Source organism: Triticum dicoccoides, chromosome 4B (assembly GCF_002162155.2).
Source record: "Triticum dicoccoides isolate Atlit2015 ecotype Zavitan chromosome 4B, WEW_v2.0, whole genome shotgun sequence".
NCBI classification, from domain to species: Eukaryota; Viridiplantae; Streptophyta; class Magnoliopsida; order Poales; family Poaceae; genus Triticum; species Triticum dicoccoides.
This window is the reverse complement of record NC_041387.1, coordinates 131,161,828-131,183,420: the sequence shown is the minus strand read 5'-3', so window position 1 is coordinate 131,183,420 and position 21,593 is coordinate 131,161,828.

Below are 21,593 nucleotides of genomic sequence, written 5' to 3'. Positions count from 1 at the left end.
ATACTAATAAATTTATTGGTAGAGCCCATATAAACATTTGCAATTTTTCTTCTCTACAGGGAATCAACACATAAATAGATGTGCAAGGTATGCGCATAAGGGTATGAATAAAAAATGTCTTTATTAATTTTGGAAATTTGGTTTTTAGTTTCGAAGATCAAAAGCACAAATTTTGGAATTTTGTTTTTGTTTAATTCCAAAATATTTTTTGAAATTTTTGAACAATTGCTAAAATAGCCAACTTTTTTGAAACATGAACATTTTTTAATTGTTTTGGTTTAAACTATTCAAGAAAAACATTTTTTAAAGAAGGAGATAAAACCGACTCAAAAACCCACACACACCAAAAAAAACCCGAAAGAAAACCTACTTCTAGTGAAGAACGGAAAAGACCAAAAGAAAACCATGTAGAAAAGAAATGAAAGAAAAACCAACACTAGAAACAACATTTTTTCTTGATTTGCCAACATCCATGTGGATGTTCAAAGAAATACAAGATGGGTCAAAAGGATGAATAAGCCACAAACGGTGACCATAATTAAGCATAATAGAGTGTTTGGCAAAATTATGAGCTTCACTATTCAAAGCCCTGGTTCTGAACTCTTTTACAATGGCCGCATAGGTGCCTCTTCTTCCTTCCTCGATGTCATGAACTACAACCTTGTAATCACAGGCAATAAGAGCATCTCCAACAGCCGCGTTATATAAGTGCCGCGCCGCAAATTTATGGTTTTTAGCGCGCGCGCAATCGCTAACCGAGCTCCAGCGGAGGCGCAATAACCGCGCGCGCGGCATAAAGAGTTCAGCGCGCGGTCCGAATCGCCATCGCGCGCCGTTTATTTGGTGCGCCCGCTTCCGCGCGCCGCACACTCGAGTGCTCGCGCCGCACTCTCTCCGCCGCTCCATTTTCGTCCCGCCCGCACCGCCGTCGGTGAATTGACCCGATAACGGCCGCGCCATCACCGGCCCCCTCACCCCTTCCTACACCAGCAACCCCTCCGCCGCCACCGCAAACCCTAGCGCGGGGAGCTTTGGCTTTGCCTCCTTCGGTGATCCTCGAAGCACCGGTATCACGCGCGGCCTTTTCATGCCACCACGGACGACCTGGGCGACGGGTGGCGTCGCGCCGGCGCCTGCCGTGAAGCCACATGCCCCCCTCTCGAAGCTCCCAAATGCGGCGTTGGCAAGGTATCCGCGAAGAAGAACAAGGCGGTGGACGGCTTCTCTAAGCCGTCGAGAAAGAAGCTTGCAGGGCATGCGACGGACGCGGCGGCTACCGAAGCGCCGGCGAGCTCACTTGTTGAGCTGGCGGCCGACGCGCACAAGGTGTTCGATGAAATGCCCCCAAGGTATAAAATTTCGCCAACTTTTTTTGTTGTTGTTGTTTGAATGCATACATATGTATAGCTTATTTGCTTCGTTGTTGTAGTTTGAACGATGAGGCATATATGTCAACTATGGGTGTTGGCTCCAACAATTCTCATTGGTCTCAAACCAATGACATGCATTTCGATGATCATGAGTTTGAGGTGGACAAGGATAGTGAGGGCATCGTCGACGCACTGAAAGGAAGAGAAGGCAACTACACCATGGATGAAGACATCTTGCTATGCAATACTTGGTGGAAAGTGTCGAGGGATCCCGCCATTGGAGGGGATCAAAGTAGAGATTCATATTGGAACCGGATGAAGGAGCACTTTGATCTACACAACAAAAGTGGAATTGACCGCTCGGAAAGATCTTTTTGCTCCCGTTGGTCGACAATCAACCGAGATTGTCAAAGGTTGGCGGCCGCACTCAAGGTGGTTGACAAGTTGAACCCAAGTGGCACTAATGATAGAGATAGGGTAAGTGCCATTTTTTTCATGATTCTTCCACGTTCATCATGCTTCTTCTTGGTGTTTCTAGTGCTAACTTGTTTTTTTGTTGCTCAATATTGCACAAAACTTGTTCCAATGAGAGGAGAAGAAGACCAAGAAAGGGAAGATCAAGAAAGGGAGACCATTTACCTTGCCTCATTGATATGAAGAATTGAAGGATGATGAAAAATGGAAGAAGCGTGATGGTATCGATGATGTTGCACTACAAAAAAAATACACTTCCGTGATGATACGTGTTTGTCATAGTAGGTCACATTTTCTGTCATGCATGTACATTCATGATGATTTTATGACAGAATCAAGATTGTCATACATGTGTTGTTGTATAAGTTGAAAGATCGAGGATGTCGCCTAGAGGGGGGGGGTGAATAGGCGCTTTTAAAATAATTACGGTTTAGGCTTGAACAAATGCGGAATAAACCTAGCGGTTAATTTGTCAAGCACAAAACCTACAACAACTAGGCTCACCTATGTGCACCAACAACTTATGCTAAGCAAGATAAGTAACTATGTGATAGCAATATATATGACAAAGAACAATATGGCTATCACAAAGTAAAGTGCATAAGTAAAGGGGCTCGGGTAAGAGATAACCGAGGCACGCGGAGACGATGATGTATCCCGAAGTTCACACCCTTGCGGATGCTAATCTCCGTTTAGAGCGGTGTGGAGGCACAATGCTCCCCAAGAAGCCACTAGGGCCACCGTAATCTCCTCACGCCCTCGCACAATGCAAGATGCCGTGATTCCACTAAGGGACCCTTGAGGGCGGTCACCGAACCCGTACAAATGGCGACCCTTGGGGGCGGTCACCGAACCCGTACACTTTGGCAACCCTTGGGGGCGGTCACCGGTACCCGTCAAATTGCTCGGGGCGATCTCCACAACCTAATTGGAGACCCCGACGCTTGCCCGGAGCTTTACACCACAATGATTGAGCTCCGAACACCACCAACCGTCTAGGGCGCCAAGGCACCCAAGAGGAACAAGCTCTAGGGTGCCCAAACACCCAAGAGTAATAAGCTTCTCAAACTTCACTTCCACGTATCACCGTGGAGAACTCAAACCGATGCACAAATGCAATGGCAAGGGCACACAGAGTACCCAAGTCCTTCTCTCTCAAATCCCACCAAAGCAACTAATGCTAGGGAGGAAAGTAAGAGGAAGAACAAGAAGGAGAACACAAAGAACTCCAAGATCTAGATCCAAGGGGTTCCCCTCACATAGAGGAGAAAGTGATTGGTGGAAGTGTGGATCTAGATCTCCTCTCTCTTTTCCCTCAAAAACTAGCAAGAATCCATGGAGGGATTGAGAGTTAGCAAGCTCAAAGAAGGTCAACAATGGGGGCAAAAACGAGCTCAAGAGATGGGGAACCATTGGGGAAGAAGACCCCCTTAAATAGGCCCCCACGAATCTGCCCGTTATGTGCAGAAACCTGAAGGACCGGTACAACCGGTGCACGAACCGGTACAACCAGCCAAAGCAGAGGAAAAACCAACCTGGGAAAAGCTCTAAGCGGTACAACAGCCTGGGGAACCGGTAGTACCGGTTAAACCGGTTAAACCGGTCAACAACCGCCCAAGAACCGCTCCAAAACAGAAACTAGTCCGGTGGTAGAGAGGTACATGGCCGGTACAACCTCCGGACCAATTCTGGAGCGGTACAACCGCTCCAAACACCGGTTGTACCGATCAACCGGTACAACCTCTCTACGGGGCGGTACAACCTCTCTATGTAAAACAGGCCATATCAAAACAGCCACAACTTTCACATACGAGCTCCGAATTCGATGAAACCAAGTTTGTTGGAAAGCTAGCAACAAGGGCTAACACAATCTTGATAGAAATATCAATAATAAGCAAATGAGAAAAGGCCCATAAAAAAAAGGTGAGAACCCTTCCTTGGATAAGACCGGTAAAACCTCCAACACCGAAAACATCATAGAAGACGCATGCGAACTCCGTTTTCGATGAACTCAAGCTTGTCATCAAGATGACCATAAGCTCTAAGACTCACAAAGAGAACCAAACAAGAACAAAGAAACATGATGCAAGGATGCAATGGTTTGAGCTCTCTACTAACGATACGATCAAGCTACCAACTTGAGAGCCCCCCTTGATAGTACGGCAAACGATCCTATAACCCGGTCTCCCAACTACCACCACGAGACCGGTAAAATAGAAAACCTATCAAGGGGAAACCTTTGCCTTGCACATGGTCCACTTGAGCTAGATGAAGACAATCTTGACTCCCTCAAGTTGGACCACCTTTCTTGATTGCGTTGGCTCGATGAAGACTAGATAATTGCTCCACCATAGTCCACTATGGGTGAGCGACTCTTCGGCACATCTTCACAAGTCCATTGACACCACAATGGATGGCAAGATTCAAACTTGAATGCTCCCCCATACTCCATTATGGGTGAGCCACTCTTCGTGTTGCTCCACTTGAACTTGCACACATCAAACTTGATGACGATCACCACTTGATGTCATCCTCCATGGGTTGTATGGGATCTTCCTCTTGACGCAAGACCATGGAAACATACCTAACCCCACAAAGAACTCTCACGTAGACCATGGGTTAGTACACAAAGCGTAATGAACAATGCTTACCATACCATGGAACACTTGGTCCCTCTCGGAACAACTTGTGCGCTTTGTGTGTTGATCAACTTGAATCACTCTCTGCACTTAGGCTAGATCAACCTTGAATCTTTCCAACTCTCTTCATTTGGGTGATGTCTTGAAGGTAAACATGAATGATCACATAATCTTCTTCTTCAAGACATGCTTGCAATAAGCTCAACACTCACATGACCAATCTTTGGATAATTCCTTAATAGCACCTTGGTCAACTCATAAACTCCTTGAAACCAACACATGGACTTCAAGAAAAGCCTATGGACAAAACCCTCAAATATAACTCAAGGCAACCATTAGTCCATAGAGATTGTCATCAATTACCAAAACCAAACATGGGGGCATCGCATGTTCTTTCAATCTCCCCCATTTTGGTAATTGATGACAATCACTTTCAAGAGAGTTTATATAAGGAATTATGCATCACCATGCAATACAACAACCAATAGTGCATGCAAATGAGATGCAAATGCTAAGGAACAAAACCAAAGCAAGAGGAGACAACTCTCTAAACTTCTCCACGCAACTCTCTGAAACTTCTCCCCCATTGGCATCGATTGCCACAATGGGCTAAAAGCTTAGAAGGCCAATATAAAATGTGTTCCTCCATAAATTGTGTATTTCTCAACAAGAGAGTGGAATGCAATACACATATCCAACGGTAAATACTTGGAGGAAGACAAACTATATTGAGGCCCAAAGATTGCAAAAGGAAGATATGCCACAAAGACATAATCAAAGAGAGAAACACGCAATCAAGCAATCAAAAGATACCAATTGAAGCAAGCTATCAAAAGATACCAATTGAACCAACTAGGCCAATGATCCTACATGCCACAATAATAAATACATTATGATAAGCGCAAAGGAGTGTCCTAAACAAACTAGAAAAGCTCCCCATGATTTGTGCACACATAAGAATTTTTATATTTGAATACAAGGTGCACAAAATAGGATCATAGCTCCCCCAAAATCAATAGAAACTCACATCCAGTGCAAGTGAGCATATAGGAAACAAAGCCTAGCGCTTACAACAAGCACATGGTTGAGCAAACTTAGTGCTTACAACAAGCACATGGTTGAGCAACAAGTAAAAGAGAAAACTTAAGAATAGGCTCAGCCAAAAAGATGTGTGTGAGTCATGGCGAAGCACTTGAGAAGACTAAAATTAGGATGAGCATTAAGCATCAACATAGTATTGAAAGAATGATGCACACGGTGCAAGGCCTATCATTCCCACACACAATTGGCAAACGGGTTCACAAGCTTGCTAATAAGCAAAAGAGAACCTATGCTTGTGACAACCCGTGGTGAAGATAGACGAGGGGAGGCTCATCAAGACGAGGGATACCAATTAAGATGGTAAAAGCCTCGTAAAGATAAGCAAGAGGAAAATAATCTTCACCACACAAGAGTGCATCAAGATGCAATGAGATACGACACGCACTCAAGGCAAAAGCTTTCACGGAGCCACCAAAGAAATAACATAAGAAAGACAAGGTGAACGTGAAAGAAAGGATATCAACTAGAGATGTAATTTCTCTCAAGTGTATAATGTTCTAGGTAGACGAAATCATGATGATACATATCTACAAAGAAGGATGTACACCCGAAATAGTTACAACAAGAAGGAATGAGATATCCAAAAGGAAGTCATAAATATACCAATAAGATATTTGCTTGAAAGCATAGCACTTGGCTAGATATGGTCTCATTGTATATAAATGAAGTCCAAACACACATCCATCAAAGGCATCACAACTAGCAACAAGAGATCATCGTTGGGATGCTTTGAGAAAGGAAACAAGTATCACAAGATATGAAATGAATATCATGCCAAGATGCAACATACACAAGGTTGAATGCAAGAGGAGAAAGCATGAATAGATACTTGTTACCGAGATATCATTGGAAGGATGTAGTAGATACCAATTGAAGGTAGATAGTAGTTCATTGATCATCCTAGCTTGACTCCAATATGCACATGGTGACAACACCTTCCTTGTGAGTGAGCCGAGCATCCAATGCATCTCCAAATGTTCCTAGAAGAACAACACAAACTAAACGATACCCAAACTCATTGGGACCAAATAGTTAGAAAAACCAATACATAGGACAAACTCCACATAAATATGTGCATATAGATATGAAAATGAATTTCATACACATCTCATCCGATTTGAGACTTGGTGGAGATCCCCTATATATTGAGTCAAAGAAAGAAAGCATGCCAAAAAAATACATGAAGTAAACATGCATGCTCAAGACTTTCAAAACCCGAAACCTAAAGAGAAAGAAATGCCAAGTGAAAAGGATACCAAATGGAGAAATCATCACTTGGAAGATATCATTAAAGATACATCAAGGAGTGAGATATCCATTGATACACACTAAACTAAAGATGTCAAACTCCCAAAGAGAGGATGGTTCCAAACAAACCAAGCTCTCAACAAAGTTTCATGATGGCACAAAGTACCAAAAAGAAATGGCTTGCCTTCCACCAAAACACACTTGATAAGGATCACAAGAAGAGTGTTCTAAAGAAAATAGGATAGCTCCCCCACGAGTTGTGCATTATATGGGATTTGCATTTGAATACAAAATGCACAAGGTGGGATCACTACTTTCACTATATCTAGGAAACACTAGACAAGAACAAGAAATAAACAAGATCCACAAGTGGTAGGGAAGACACCGGGAGTTGACACAAACCTTGGAAAGAGAAAAAGAAAAACAAAAGCCAAAGTAAAGATGATCAACAAATTCTACCACACATAAGTGACTACCAATTGTCAAAAGACAAGAAGTATTTGGAAATAATTCCCGGTGGTAGATAGCAAGGATGTCCAACATCATCTTCACAACAAACACAAGCAAATTGCAACTTGTAGAGCTAACATGCCACCTAGGAACAAGATAATCTACAATATCAATTCTAGGTGATAATATCTCAAATGTACACATTTTCTAGGCTTGTAATATGCACTTAGCATATTACTCCCCCATAATGTGATACCAATAAGAACTTAACAAGAGGCAATAAGAGGAACAAAAAAGAGATAATTAATGGACTAGCTAGAATTTGAATTTCTCATGAGAGATATACCACCTAGCGACTAGATAATCTTGTAATATCAATACTAGATGGTATTCCTCATGTACACACATTTATAGGATTGTGAGGTGCACAAAGCACATCACTCCCCCGAAATGGGATGTTCCATTAATCTCTCACACGAGCCAACTAGGATACAACAAGAAGCATAAAGGCTCAACACATGACACACACGTACATGGTGTGCAAACCAACACCCACATACTTGATTGCTCAAGATAAGCAAGTTGGAATCACAACATATACCAACACATGCAAGGAACAAAACCAAAAACATGCAAGGGAGCAAGTATCTTCTTCTGTTTTGTTCCTTTTCTTAAGGAACCTTTCTATGTACTTGATGTTCTTGATTTTAATAAAATGTTGTGGGGTGTAAGCCCTGCAGTCCCCAGTCAAAAAAAAAACTTTCAATGTAAGCAATTTTAAGTACAAGTTACCGCAAGGAGGCACATTGGATATAAGATATAAACTTGATGATTCAATTGACTTGGCTTGAGACAATAAGAGTGATGAAGTCCCCTTAATTCTTCATAAAGTAGCCAAGTCTCCAATGCCCTCCAACAACACCTATTGATCAAGTTTGAGCTAGTTGGTCCCCAACCAAGTTGGGTCCTAAGAGGTTAATCACAATAGGCTTGGCTACCCAAATGGTTCTTTGCTTCAAACCACTTTGAGTACCAACAAACTTGGCAACCACATTGCCAACCTTATCCTTCCCAAGAGAATAGACATCATCAATAATAATTGGGTTGGATAAGTTACCACTAGTGCATGAAGAAGCGAGGTGACCTTTCTCACGGCATAGGTAGCAACGTCTACTCTTCACTTTCTTCTCACTTGATTTCTCAACTTGAGAAGCATTAACTTGAGTCTTCTTGGGAAGAGGCCTTTCTTCAACTTGAGGTTGAGCATGTGATTGAACTTGTGCCCTCTTCCCTTGTTGCTTGACACTAATGGCCTTCTTCTTCAATGGGCAAGATCTAACATGATGCCCTTCTACTTTGCACTTGAAGCAAATAATCTTGGCCGAATTCTTGACTTGTTCTTGGCCCTTCTTTTTGTTCATCTTGGACTTCTTCTTCTTATTGGAGTTGAATCCAAGTCCACCTTTGTCATTGGGGGATTTTTGCACACTCAAGATATTGTTGAGTGTGGATTTCCCTTCATGACACTTTTCCAAGTCTTTCTTCAAAGAAGTGACTTGGGCCTTGAGCTCTTTGATTTCCTCTACACGGTTAGTCTCAACACAAGTACTAGAGGAAGTATAAGCTTCATCGTTAGAGCAACAAGGTAAGGAAAGCAATTCATCACAAGATGTACCAACATTGTGAGTAGATGAATTACAAGGACTAGCACATGGCAATATACTATTTTGACTAGAAGTAGTGCTAGTACCCACATGAGGCTCACTAGATGTTACCTTAGCAATCATGGCCTCATGAGCTATCTTTAACACACTATGGGATACTAGAAGATCATCATGAGAGCTTGAGAGCTTTTCATGACTTTCTTCCAATTTCCCATAATTGCTAGATAGCACCTCAAGCTGAGCCCGTAGCTCAACATTCTCCTTCAAAATGGATGCTTCACAAGTAATAGAATTAGTAGCACAAGCATCATCATTAACAACAAGAGGAGAAGGCAACTTGGCAAGCTCTTTTAAATAAGAAGCTTCAAGTTGGGCATGAGACTCGGTGAGTTTGATGAGCTCACCCTTGATGACCCTTGAGCCATTTTCGAGGTGCTCAAAATCCTCACGGAGTCTAGCATGAGAAACTTCAAGCTTAGCATTTTTAGTTTTGAAATCGTTGGCCACCTCAAGAGCTCTATCATGAGATTCCCTCACTCTAGATAATTCTAGAGCAAAAGTCTCCTCAAGAGATTCGGAGGTGGTTTGTTCATGTTCAAGAGCTTGAGATAGCTCCGCGATCTCATTTGCGTAATCACGCCCATGAGCTTCCATTTTCTCAATGGTGGCCTCATGCTCCTCTAGATGAGATTCCAACTCCTCAATGTATTTCTTGCCATCAATGGCAATGGACATTATTTCCATGAAGTTGGAACGAGCAATTTTATTTTTATGAAGAGCTTTAAAAATCATTTCCCCCTTAGTTTTTAAGGAGGCAACATTATCATTCTCTTCATCATTATCCTCATCATCATTAGTATCAACATCATCATCAAGAGACATATTGGGGTACAAAGTAGGAGATACCTTTGACGCCTTAGCCATAAGGCAAAAAGCAATAGATGATGGTGTAGGATCCCTTGAGGCACCATTAAACACCACATCTTGTTCCACGGAGTGTTGGGTTTCCTCTACATTGTTAGCACAACAATTCGAGGAAATAGATGCATTTTTATCATGGCAACAAGACATAGCAAGCATATCATCATGAGATTTAGTCAAGCAATTTCTACATGATTTGCAAGGACTATCAACACAAGCATGTGAAACATTTGGAGTGCTCGAAGTGTTAAAGCCCAAAGAAGGAGCATTGCAATAATATAGTGATGAAGGATCATCCACAATAAGCATACTATCATCATTGCAATGACCAACACTACTCACCATATCATTACCTTGTGGCAAACCACATGTAGGTGAAGTAGAAGAAGTTGAGAAGACTAAATGACCGGAGGTGGAGGGAGAACAATCATCCCCACAAATCTTGGACACACCATATTTATCTTGAAGCTTTGTCCATAACTCATGAGCATCCCGGAACGACATGAGTTGAAATATAACTACATTGCTCAAAGCATCGAAAAGCACATTAGAAGCTTGAGCATTGAGATAAGAGTTTTTCTCATCCTCTAAAGATAATCTTTGGGGATCCTTTGGAGGAGAAAAACCCATATCTACAATTCGCTCTAAATTTGGGTCCATGACCCTAAAGAGGTTAAGCATGCGAATTACCCAAACATCAAAATTTGTGCCATCGAAACTAAGAGTGTCAGAGAAACCTAAACCACTAGTCGACATCTTTACTCTCTAGGCGGTTAAGCCCAACAAAGAGAGACGAGGCTCTGATACCAATTGAAAGATCGAGGATGTCGCCTAGAGGGGGGGGGTGAATAGGCGCTTTTAAAATAATTACGGTTTAGACTTGAACAAATGCGGAATAAACCTAGCGGTTAATTTGTCAAGCACAAAACCTACAACAACTAGGGTCACCTATGTGCACCAACAACTTATGCAAGCAAGATAAGCAACTATGTGATAGCAATATATATGACAAAGAACAATATGGCTATCACAAAGTAAAGTGCATAAGTAAAGGGGCTCGGGTAAGAGATAACCGAGGCACGCGGAGACGATGATGTATCCCAAAGTTCACACCCTTGCGGATGCTAATCTCCGTTTGGAGCGGTGTGGAGGCACAATGCTCCCCAAGAAGCCAATAGGGACACCGTAATCTCCTCACGCCCTCGCACAATGCAAGATGCCGTGATTCCACTAAGGGACCCTTGAGGGCGGTCACCGAACCCGTACAAATGGCGACCCTTGGGGGCAGTCACCGAACCCGTACACTTTGGCAACCCTTGGGGGCGGTCACCGGTACCCATCAAATTGCTCGGGGCGATCTCCACAACCTAATTGGAGACCCCGACGCTTGCCCGGAGCTTTACACCACAATGATTGAGCTCCGAACACCACCAACCGTCTAGGGTGCCAAGGCACCCAAGAGGAACACGCTATAGGGTGCCCAAACACCCAAGAGTAATAAGATTCTCAAACTTCACTTCCACGTATCACCGCGGAGAACTCAAACCGATGCACAAATGCAATGGCAAGGGCACACAGAGTACCCAAGTCCTTCTATCTCAAATCCCACCAAAGCAACTAATGCTAGGGAGGAAAGTAAGAGGAAGAACAAGAAGGATAACACAAAGAACTCCAAAATCTAGATCCAAGGGGTTCCCCTCACATAGAGGAGAAAGTGATTGGTGGAAGTGTGGATCTAGATCTCCTCTCTCTTTTCCCTCAAAAACTAGCAAGAATCCATGGAGGGATTGAGAGTTAGCAAGCTCAAAGAAGGTCAACAATGGGGGCAAAAACGAGCTCAAGAGATGGGGAACCATTGGGGAAGAAGACCCCTTAAATAGGCCCCCACGAATCTGCCCGTTATGTGCAGAAACCTGAAGGACCGGTACAGACGGTGCATGAACCGGTACAACCGGCCAAAGCAGAGGAAAAACCAACCTGGAAAAAGCTCTAAGTGGTACAATAGCCTGGGGAACCGGTAGTACCGGTTAAATCGGTTAAACCGGTCAACAACCGCCCAAGAACCGCTCCAAAACAGAAACTAGTCCGGTGGTAGAGAGGTACATGGCCGGTACAACCTCCGGACCAATTCTGGAGCGGTACAACCGCTCCAAACACCGGTTGTACCGGTCAACCGGTACAACCTCTCTATGGGGCGGTACAACCTCTCTATGTAAAACAGGCCATATCAAAACAGCCACAACTTTCGCATACGAGCTCCGAATTCGATGAAACCAAGTTTGTTAGAAAGCTAGCAACAAGGGCTAACACAATCTTGATAGAAATATCAATAATAAGCAAATGAGAAAAGGCCCATAAGAAAAAGGTGAGAACCCTTCCTTGGATAAGACCGGTAAAACCTCCAACACCGAAAACATCATAGAAGACGCATGCGAACTCCGTTTTCGATGAACTCAAGCTTGTCATCAAGATGACCATAAGCTCTAAGACTCACAAAGAGAACCAAACAAGAACAAAGAAACATGATGTAAGGATGCAATGGTTTGAGCTCTCTACTAACGATACGATCAAGCTACCAACTTGAGAGCCCCCCTTGATAGTACGGCAAACGATCCTATAACCCGGTCTCCCAACTACCACCACGAGACCGGTAAAATAGAAAACCTATCAAGGGGAAACCTTTGCCTTGCACATGGTCCACTTGAGCTAGATGAAGACAATCTTGACTCCCTCAAGTTGGACCACCTTTCTTGATTGCGTTGGCTCGATGAAGACTAGATGATTGCTCCCCCATAGTCCACTATGGGTGAGCGACTCTTCGGCACATCTTCACAAGTCCATTGACACCATAATGGATGGCAAGATTCAAACTTGAATGCTCCCCCATACTCCATTATGGGTGAGCCACTCTTCGTGTTGCTCCACTTGAACTTGCACACAGCAAACTTGATGATGATCACCACTTGATGTCATCCTCCATGGGTTGTATGGGATCTTCCTCTTGACGCAAGACCATGGAAACATACCTAACCCCACAAAGAACTCTCACGTAGACCATGGGTTAGTACACAAAGCGTAATGAACAATGCTTACCATACCATGGGAACACTTGGTCCCTCTCGGTACAACTTGTGCGCTTTGTGTGTTGATCAACTTGAATCACTCTCTGCACTTAGGCTAGATCAACCTTGAATCTTTCCAACTCTTTTCATTTGGATGATGTCTTGAAGGTAAACATGAATGATCACATAATCTTCTTCTTCAAGACATGCTTGCAATAAGCTCAACACTCACATGACCAATCTTTGGATAATTCCTTAATAGCACCTTGGTCAACTCATAAACTCCTTGAAACCAACACATGGACTTCAAGAAAAGCCTATGGATAAAACCTTCAAATATAACTCAAGGCAACCATTAGTCCATAGAGATTGTCATCAATTACCAAAACCAAACATGGGGGCATCGCATGTTCTTTCATAAGTGTTCCATGACATTACCAAAATTATCATCACGAAAGTGTCCACTTCCATGACGATAAATCACGCGTCATAGAATTGCTTTCGTCAAGGGTAACCGACACGTGACATCCACTGTAACGGGTCGCCGTTAAGCTATCGGGTTCCGGTTTGGATCGATAACCCGTTAACAACCCAGACCAATGGGGATTTTCCACATGTAAAATTCTCAATGGCCAGAGGAACCACATGTTGGCTCACAGTTGGGACAAATGTCATTCACTCATTGGACCGAAGGCGCCTATGATACGTTGATACGTGGCACAGCCCAACAGAGGCCCATTTCAGTGAAAAGGCCGACCCATTTGACTTGGTCAAAAGGTAGCAGGCCGGCCCATAGAAACCCTATTAACGGTGTGTTCACATATAGCCCATTTACAGCTCGCTAAGTCATGACCCGTTACGGCCTATCCGAATTAGGCCCAGTAGCGTCGTCTGGATTGACCAATATGATTCCAGCCCGTTGTAACTTCCGGCCCATGTATGGCCCATGACGTTTTCGGCCCATACGAGGCCCTTTGTAACTCTTGGCCCATTAAGGACCCATGGTGAAACTGGCCCGTAATGAATAGTGCATGCTATGGCCACTGAAAGGAATAGAAGAAATTCCATTGCTTCTCTGACAGATATTGATGGGACTGTAGTCTCTAGTCATTCTCAGATGGAGGGCATCATATGGAATTGTTTTAAAAATAGAATGGGAGTTTCTGCTGGTATAGTAATGGGTTTTGACCTGAATGCTCTGCTGCAGCCAGTTGATGGTCTAGATTTCTTAACTGAACCATTTACAAAAGAGGAAATGGATGACACTGTCAAGCATATGCCCATTGACAAGGCCCCTGGCCCAGATGGTTTCAGTGGGTTATTTTTCAAGAAATGTTGGCACATTATTTGTCATGATTTTTATGAGCTGGCTGAAGCTTTTCATAATGGCACTGCAATCTTGGAGAACATAAATGGTTCTTATATTACACTCATCCCCAAAAAATTGGCCCTTGAAGGTGTTGGTGATTATAGGCCAATTTCCTTGACTGGGATGGGCCTCAAATTTCTGTCCAAAATGGCTGCTAACAGGTTTCAGAGGATAATTATGAAATGTATACATAAGAATCAATATGGTTTTATTAAAAGCAGGACAATACAGGACTGTATTGGCTGGTCACTTGAATATCTGCACCAATGCCATCAATCAAAGAGACCTATTGTTATTCTTAAACTGGATTTTGAGAAAGCCTTTGATTCCATTGAGCATGAAGCTATTCTGCTCATTCTCAAGCACAAGGGATTCAATCAAAAATGGATTTCCTGGGTTAAGCAACTGCTAACAACTGGAACTTCTTCTGTACTCTTAAATGGAGTACCTGGCAAACAGTTTCTTTGCAAAAAGGGAGTTAGGCAAGGAGACTGTCTTTCACCCCTGCTTTTTGTGATTGCTGCTGACCTCTTGCAATCAGTAGTAAATGATATGTTCAAAAGGGGTATTTTAAAGCTGCCAATCCCATGTCATGACCAAGACTATCCTATAGTTCAGTATGCTGATGATACCCTAATCATCCTGCCAGCAGACAGAGCTCAACTTTTGGCTCTCAAGGACATGCTTCATGTGTTCTCCACCTCTACTGGACTAGTGGTCAATTACCACAAATCATCCATGGTACCTATTAATGTGGATGAGAACACTACCACCAGTTTGGCTGCTGCTTTTGGATGCCAGGTTGGCAAAATGCCCTTCACATATCTTGGACTGCCTGTTGGTACTACCAGACCCAAAAATGGTGGATTTCATGCCCCTTGTTGATTGCATGGAGAGAAGAATGACAACTAGCTCTTCTTTCTTAAATCAGGGGGAAAGGCTCCAGTTTTTAAATTCTGCTTTGTCTTCCATGCCCATTTTCTATCTTGGCAGCCTCCTTGTTCCTGCAGGGATTTCAAAACAATTGAAGAGAATACAAAGGCAATGCTTGTGGAGAAGAGCCCTCACCATCCTTGGCAGCTTGGGACCTCATTTGGAGACCAAAAAACAAAGGAGGGCTGGGTATCCTAAATCTGGGTGTACAAAACATGGCTCTTTTGATGAAACATTTACAAAAATTCTTAAATAGGGTGGATTTACCATGGGTCTCACTTATTTGGGATACATATTATCACTCCTTTGTACCACAGGGTACTGATAGTTGTGGATCATTTTGGTGGAAAGATATATGTAAACTGCTGGATCATTTCAGGAGCACAACTTGGGTTCAGATCAACTCTGGGACTTCAGCTCTGTTTTGGTCTGATAAGTGGAAGATTGATGAAACAGTGGTCACCTTGCAAACCAGATTTCCAAGGCTCTTTTCTTATGTCAAGGATCCTTGGATTACAGTCTCTAAGGCTTCCCAATCACATAACTTAACACAGTTGTTTCACTTACCTTTATCTGCACAAGCCTATCAGGAGTGTCTGACTGTGCAAAATTTGATGGCCCATTGTAATAGGGAAGTGGAAGCAAAGGATATTTGGTTCTAGCAGGGATCTAGCCAGCTTTTTAAGCCCAAACTGTTCTATTCCTTCCTGCACTCCCACATGTCTTTCAACCCTCTCCTTTTGTGGATTTGGAGATCTTCCTGCACAATGAAAATCAAGGTGTTTGCTTGGATGCTAATCATGGATAGACTAAATACCAAAGACATGGTTGAAAAAAGGCACTGGCATTTGGAGGATGGGGTGAATTGTGTTCTCTGTCCTTTGGTGACACGTGAGACCAGAAACCATCTATTCTTTGAATGTAATTTCAGTGTTAGAATATGGAATTACCTTCAAATTTCATGGCCACCTAGAGAGGATATGTCCACAATTGTCATGCAAGCAAAGCAAGATTTTGCTAAACCTTTCTTTACAGAGGTTGTCTTTGTTGCCTGCTGGAATATTTGGATAATGAGAAATGCTAGAGTTTTCAGGCATGAGAGACCAAGCTTTAATAGATGGAGAAGTGCCTTCATCCATGATGTTTCACTCATGCAGCATAGAGTCAAGCAAAGATACAAGGAGGAGCTGATTAGATGGATTTCTTTCTTGCCTCCTTGAGGTTTTTATCTAGTATCTTAGTGTAGTTTTTATTTCTCCTTTTGTTTAGACTAGATTACCTCTTGTAATCCATGTATTTTCATGTACTCTTTATTAATAAATTCTTAATGCTGTGGGGGGTTTTCCCTACAGTCACCAGTCAAAAAAATAGTGTATCACTTTATACCCATTAACGACCCATTATTCCATTGGGCTATTTCCATCCTGTGTTACCTTTCGGCCTTCTCAGGGCCCATTTATTCTTGGGCTCATTTCCAGTATTCAGTTACTTATGGCCCGTTACTGGCTTTTTTTGCTTGTGGGCCAAATTCAGCCCGTGGTTACAGTCAGCCCGCTTGTGGTCCATTAATCTGTTGGGCCATTTTCATAGCGTCATCAAATACGGCTGATTAACGATGGCCCGTTATGGTCGGCCCATGAACGGACGATTCCGACTCTAGCCCGTTTACGACCCATAATGTTTTACTTTATTGGCCCATGTTTAGCCAATCGATCATACGACCCATAGAAGGCCTATTGATGCTACATCGTGTAGAAGGCCCATTGTTTCTACGGCCCATAGAAGGCCCATTGTTTTTACGGCCCGTAGGAGGCCTATGGTCACTAAAGTAAATATGTTGTCCATGGTTATTGTGGCCTAGTAAGGAAATAAATAAGCAAGCAACTTACTCTAGGCTATCACGGCTATTACACATATTACATCCACTAGGCATCAAAGTTCGCTACCAGTGCAAATATAGGAAACAAAGCAGCATATCACATACACTGGTTGTCAAAGTTGGCGACCAGTGAAAATAAACGTGGCAGGAAAACAAGTCCAGAACTGAAACCACTTCAGAAGGCTCAAGAAACAGTATTCCGGGTACCCATAATGCTGGCAAGACGCTTAGCAAGCTTATTAATTTTCTCTTGTTTGGCGCTTAAATCCTTCAACGCTTGCTGTTGCACGAGAAAGTATGCATCTGAATTCTACAGGGACTTCCTTAGTCCTTCGGCCTCCTATCGCAGAACATCTGATCGATGTCTTTCAACTTGAAGTTGAGACTCAAGAAGCCGAACCGATTCAGGCAACAAGTTTAAAGAGCTGGTGCGAGCAGTAGTGGCTAGTATCTCGAACACTACATCAAGACAGGACTTTAGCGAAATCACTAGTTAAGGAGTACTCGTTGCGAGGATCATTCCAATTCTTCAGGTTGCGACAACCTGGGAGTTTTCCTTTTTTTTCGTAGATCTATTTATATAAAACATTTTATCTCTTAAACCGTGCGTCCAAATCTCGAACCGCTTTCATCGTTGGATTCCTCGCGTCTAGATCTTCAAAAACTAGATCCCATGTTGATATGTTTTGACAAACTTTTTTTCAGGAAAAAAAAAACGGACGGAAAAACCAAACCGGGAGCACGGGTTTTTCCCTTTTCGAAAGAGGCACGCCCGTGCCTCTGACAAAATCACAACCGTGCCTCTCACGGAAGCAAAACCATGACTCTCGCGAAAGAAAAAAAATGAGAGTCATCGAAAGAGGACTGTACGTGGAGAGGCTGACAGTGGGGACACACCAGGTCCATGGACGCACGCATGGAACCGCCTCCTTATTACGCGAAAATAAAATTATTCCTCCCCTTGAAAGCTGGGACCCACCACGTATATCTTCACACGGAAGGAAGTGCCTCCATATTCCTGCCACTGACAGCTGGGACCCACCAGCTACATGTTCGCACGCGGAAGTGTGTCCATATTACGAAAAAAATGATTCTTCCCCGTGACAGCTGGGACCCACTAGCTATATCTTTGCATGCAAGGAAGTGCCTCCTTACCTCCTTGACAGTTGGGACCCACCCGGTCGAATCGTACGTAGGATTGTCTGTCTGGTCGCGAACGTGTATGTACATACTGGTCGATTGGTCTGTCTGCAGGCTGCAGCGATGAACCGTGGTCGAGTAAGGAAGGGCATGTGTCATAATAGAGGCGCGGACTAGCATGTCACGCAGTCCCGTCTAATCGTGTACACATACATACAACCAGGGTGCAAGAAAGTAAATACGGCCACATACGTACATACGTGCGGGGTCTTGAACGCGTACTCGCGCATATGTACGACCAGGGCTCGTGTACATGGAGAGGCAGCGGAGAGCAGCGACGACGTCCTGTTCATCGGCAGCCAACCGGCTAGGTCAGAACAGAGAAACTGTGTCGTGTTCATTGGGAAGCAACGGAATGCATCATGTTCATCGAGAGCCAACTGGCTTGGACGGAGCAGCCGAAACGAGGCCTGTCGTACCGCAGAACCGAGGAAACGGCCTTCTGTTTGACCGCCTACGGTCAAAACAGGATCCTGTTCACCGGGAGGGGTTTAGCGTACCATAAAACGGAGGAAACAAACTTCTCTTTGACCTCCTACGGTCGAAACGGGGTCCTGTTGATCGGGAGGGGTGTGGCATACCGCAAAATGGAGGAAATGAACTTCTCTGTTACCTCCTACGGTCGAAATGGGGTCCTGTTGATCGGGAGGGGTGTGGCATACCGCGAAACGGAGGAAACAGACTTCTCTTCGACCTCCTACGGCCGAAACAGGGGTCCTGTTCATCGGGAGGGTGTGGCGTACTGCAAAATGGGACTCCATGGGCTACTGTTCCACCGTATACTGCCTCGCTCCAGCCTTAACGGGCTACTGTTCATCCACCATCGACGTCATCCAGCCTCCACCAGCGACTGTTCATCCATGGCGTCTTCCTACTACCTCCACCGGCTACTGTTTATCCATGGGCTCCTGTTCATCCAGCCTCCACCGGCTACTGTTCAACCAACCCTCCATGGGCTACTGTTCATCTAGCCCTCCACCGGCTACTGTTCAACCAGCCCTCCACGGGGTCCTATTCATCCACCCCCAACCGGCTCGATCGGGGTCTTGTTCATCCAGCGACAACGACCTCTACTACCACGGGGCCTTGTTCATCCAACCCCCATCACGAACTGTTCATCCAACCCCCAACAACGCTCACTGTTCATCAAGAGGCAGCAGGTTCGATCGACTTTAGTTAGCAGCAGTAGCGAAGGAATCGCTCGATCGGTTCAGTTAACAGCCAGGGATCGATCGATCGCTTGGGTTCAGTAACGCGTAGCCAGTGCAATCGCTCGGGTTCAGTTAGAGCCCAACGCCTCGCACCCATGCGCGTACGTGTACGAGAGAAACACGCAATCCCTCCGTTCATCGCTCGGACCCGACCACCCACCGTAACTGGGAACTCCCTGATATTTTCCTCGCCCTCACTTCTACCACGGTCTTTTCCGTCATGGTCGGCCCAAAGAATGTCATGTAGCTGCATCTCCGGCCCGCCCAGTACGAAAAACCCATTTTATATCATGATTTTTTGTCATAGAAGTAGGAGCCCACCTGGTTTTGTCACAATTATCGTCATAGAAGTGTCATGCGCATGGCAGAAAAAAAATTCGTTCTGCCCAAAATGTCACGGATGTGCCTTTTTTTGTAGTGTTGATGAGAGCAACAAACGCAAGCGAACTATTGATTTGGATGATGACGAGGAGGAGGCATCAAGTGATGACGACAAGAGAAGCCCTACACCAAACTCGATTTCATACTCCAAGCCAAAAAGACTGGATGGATGCAAGAAAGACGCAAAAGAAAAGAAGAAGAGGAAAGGAAATGACGAGCTCAAAAATGCTATGGAAGCTATTATGAAGGCAAGAAAGGAAGCAAACGAGGTGAGGAAGATGGCAAGGAACTAAGATGCCGCGACCGAGGAGAGGAGGTTGGCGGCTGAGGAGAGGAGGGTGGCAGCCGAGGAGAGAAGGTGGCATTGGAGGAGATGAAGGTGGCCATGGAGGAGCGAGCTAGGTTGTTGGAATGGGAGAAGTACTTGTTCTTCATAGACACATCTACTCTGGATGAGAAGCAAAGGAGTACGTCAATCTTGCCCGCGAAGAAGTCTTGGTCCAAAAAAGAGCCATGGTTGGCGGTGGCATGGGTGGCATGGGAGGCGGTGGCATTAGCGGCATGGGAGGCAGTGGCATTGGCAGCCTGGGAAGCATTGGTGGCTTTGGAGTTACCATGGGCGAAATGAGTGGCATGGGTGGCTTCAGAGCTATCATGAGAGGCATGGGTGGCTTCGGAGCTACCATGGGAGGCATGAGCTTTGCGTCTCTCATGGGAGGCATGGGAGCACCTCCGGGCGGCATGGGCGGAATGTCTCCTGGTGTGCCTCATCACACACCTTCCGTTGAAGATCTTGCCAACACCTTTTGAGCTCCACATGATGATGCGGCGTGCGACAATGAAGAGGAGGAGGAAGAATCGTCTTTGGATGACAAAGATGAATCGGAGGAAGAGGAGGACGAAGACGAGGATGATGCATGATTATTGAGATGTGCCATTCGTTTTTGTGAACTTTGTCATGAACTTCGTTGGGATTTTGAACTTGGTTGGATCATGTTGTGGGTATGAATTTGAACTTTTATGTCATGAATTTGTTTGGGTTTAATGTCTTTGTTTTCATGTTTCAAACATCATTATCTCCAAAACTCTACATATGGCAAGTGCCGGCTGCTCGCGCGCGCTGCAATTTAACGCGTTTGCTGGAGCGGCTTGCATGCGCTAAACTTTGCAGGGGCCGCTGGAGCAAGCGCACCACGTCGCGTAAAAACAGGCGACCTGCGTGCTGCAAAAGGTTTTTTAGAGCGCCGCGCTAGCGCGGTTATTGGAGATGCTCTAACGACCTTAATAGCACTAGAAACATCATCGATCCCTGCAGAGAGAAACCCGGAATTGAGCCGGCTCACCGTGCCCCATCATCAGGCGTCGCGTCGGCTATTTGCCTCCCGCGGGCATCAAATAGATTTGACCCCACGAGTCGGCATACTGCGGCCCATTTATTTTTAATATTATGTTTATACATAGAAAAAAACAGTCCAAAAAACCTAAAAAATACCATTAGGCCAAAAAGCACACGGGCCAAACATGCCGCGGGCTGGCCTGTTTACCCTAAAGGGGCCGTGCCTGGCGCGCTTAACTGGCCGTGCCATGTCGGCCCAGGTGGCCAGGTTTGACTGCCACCCTGTCTCAAAAAAAAAAAAAGCAAACTACCACCCTTCCCCCTGAAAAACAAAACCACCAAAAAGAAAAGAAAA